Raw genomic sequence first — 3,254 nt, 5'->3', positions numbered from 1 at the left:
CCGACGCCGGGGTTGAGGGAGAACTGGGGTGCTATCCCTTGGCGGTCCGTGTCTCCCTGGGCTCTGGGCCTGGTTGTGGGTCTGGGACCCCTGGGTCCCTCGCCTCTTCTGTCCCGGCCGGTGCGGACCTGTGTCGGTGGTCGGACCTAGGGTTACCTGGGGCGGGCCGGGTTCCACTTCCTGGCGGTGTGTGGGGGGGCGGAGGGGTGGCGCCTCCGGCCATGGGCGAGCTCCCTCCCAGTTGGCCCTTGTGCCCACAGGTGTGTGGCCCTCAATGCCCTTCTGCCCTAGAGGGGTATGGTCTCCCGCCGGTCTCGGGGGTGTGGCTCTCCTCCAGCCTGCTGGCGCCCTGTTGCTGGTTGGGATTGCTCCTCCATGGCCCCTTGCTGGTCTCTTTGGGGGCGGGTTTTGGGGAGTCGGCCCTGGCTTTGCCCACACCCATGGGACCGGTGGATCTCGGGAGGTCCCTCTCCTTTTGTCATTCTCAGTGACAATTACACATTCACACACAAGCATATGAGCACACTTACACACACATATACATATGAATATGCACACCAACAGAAGTACACACCTCCATATGGACACTCACAGCACATGGGTGCTTCTCTACACAATCTAATCTGTTGTTATGGGAATTGTTGTTGCTGCTGTTTTTGTCTCTCTCTCTCACTACTGCCCCCCCCCCCCCCCCCCCCCCCAGTTTCTCTTCTTCTTCTTGTCGGTGTTTGTTCTTGCTCCGGTCCAGCTGCTACAAATTCGCATAACAAAAACATCAAATAACAGCAAATAAAATTTCATAGTACAGGAAACTTGTAGCTTACACCTTTCCTGACACAGAGCAAATCTGTTTAGCATGAAAGGGCATTTATATCAACAATACTATCTGCCCCAATGGCTGGACCGGACGCAAAAAAAAAAAAATCCTGTGGGAGAATGTCCGGCCTTCTGTTCGTGCCCTCAAGCTGAAACAGACTTGTTCTGCAGCAGGATAATGATCCTAAACACACCAGAAAGTCCTCTGAATGGCTTAAGACAAACGACTTTGGAGTGGCCTAGTCAAAGTCCTGACCTAAATCCTATACAGATGCTGTGGCAATGACCTTAAAAAGGCTTCACGCTTCATGCTGGAAACCCCTCCAATGGGGCCGCATTACAATTCTGCAAAGATGAGTGAGTTTTTCTCCCTTAATAAAAAGTTTCATTTAAAAAGTGTATTTTGTGTTCAGTTGTGCTGTTAAAACTACAAAGGTTAATTGGCGACTCCAAATTGTCCATAGGTATGAATGTGAGTGTGAATGGTTGTTTGTCTATATGTGCCCTGTGATTGGCTGGCCACCAGTCCAGGGTGTATCCCGCCTCTCGCCTGGAGACAGCTGGGATAGGCTCCAGCACGCCCGCTGATCTGAAAACAATCCAAAAAAAAGGGTACGGGCAAAACCTCTTCATACCACTGTATATACAACTATCACAATATGATTTATCAATAGCTTTTTTAAATAATAACTATTATTATTAAAATATAGGTGCTATAAACTTCAATTCAATGTATTTATATAGCGGCAAACAGCAGCTATCTCATAGCACTTTACATATGGCCACGTTCATAAATGAAAACAAAGAACCAACTGAAACTCCATATGAGCAAGCACTTGGTAAGGGGGAAAAAAAAACTCCCTCTGGGGAAGAAAGCGTGAACAGAACCCAGGCTTTGTGGGGCAGCCTTCTGTCTCGACCGGTTGGGTTGAAATAACAAAACATAGTCGAGGGATAGCTGGTAGACCAAGCCAGAAATAACACTGTAACACCGACACTGTATCAGTGTCTCTGATACATACTCTCACATATCAGGTCTCAGTTCTAGAAAGAAAAGAGGTACGTTTTGAGTTGACTTAAAGACCGAGAGTCGGAAATGAAAACCAAATGAAACCAAGGCGTCTGACTGTACTCTGGTGGGTGAGTGCAAGACAATCTTGGGCAGGAATATAATTTGTATTCTTGTCTGAGGTGTTGGGAACCAAGGACTATGATTTCATTTTTATCTGAATTTGACAGTAAAAAGTTTGGATATATTGGATCTCCACCTGGAGTTTGGACAGCTGATAAGTTTGGTCAGGTTTCATTTATAAGTACAGTTTTATGTCATCGGCATAGCTGTGGAAATTAATGAGGTGCTTTCTACTGATCTTGCCTCAGGGGACATATAAAGGCTGAACAATACAGGTCCTAGTACAGAACCCTGCGGGATGCCATGACTGACCTTCACATGTCTGGATTCTTTATTACTAATGGATACAAACTACAGTTGATCTGACAAATAGGACTGAAAGCATTTAAAGGCAGTTCCTTTTCAGTGAGTCATGTCACCATTTCCATCTTGGAGGAGCTCCTCGCCAGAATGGCGAGAAATCACAGAAGAAGATAAACAAACGGTGCGCAATGGTGGACTGGAGTCTGAGGAAAATACACCATGAACAGATACCCTGTTTATTACCACGGTCAAAGAGAAAGCTGTGCCAAGTAAGAAAAATGTGTATTTTTCGATTCAAATGCTAAACGTTGTGTTGTTCAATCAAGAGACGTATGTTCAGTTAATGTTTACATTGTCGTGCTGCTCAATCTTTTTGGTGAATAAGTCACTACTATATCCATCCATCCATTTTCTATACCGTTTATCCTCACTAGGGTCGCGGGTATACTGGAGCCTATGCCAGCCGTCTTTGGGTGAGCGGCAGGGTAGACCTTGGACTGGTCGCCAGCCAATCACAGGGCACATATGGACAAACAACCATTCACACTCACATTCATACCTATGAACAATTTGGAGTCCCCAATTAACCTAGAAGGCATGTTTTTGGAATGTGGGAGGAAACCGGAGTACCCGGAGAAAGGAGAAAACCCAAACATGCACAGGGAGAACATGTAAACCCCACACAGATGCCCAAATGCCCTCACTGTGTGGCCAACATACTAACCACTAGGCCACCATCTTTGTTTTCACAGTATTGCTGCTTGTAGTCTGGTGAAAATATGCTGCAAAAATCCACATTTTTTGTATACCAATTGTCCTCATTAGGGTCCTAAAATGAAGCCTATGGAATTATTTATGCATTTGATTCACCCTATTTATCACTTTATTGAGATCTTATTATTGTAAGCCATTTACCATATTGTGAGGTAACCTGAGATTCCCAGCCCTACCTCCAATGCTCTACCTCCAACGGCTGCCACGTAAATTAAGTTTGAGGCACCTG

Source organism: Doryrhamphus excisus, chromosome 12 (genome assembly GCF_030265055.1).
Source record: "Doryrhamphus excisus isolate RoL2022-K1 chromosome 12, RoL_Dexc_1.0, whole genome shotgun sequence".
Classification (NCBI taxonomy): Eukaryota; Metazoa; Chordata; class Actinopteri; order Syngnathiformes; family Syngnathidae; genus Doryrhamphus; species Doryrhamphus excisus.
The sequence above is the reverse complement of the archived record's forward strand: the minus strand, read 5'-3'. Positions refer to the sequence as shown.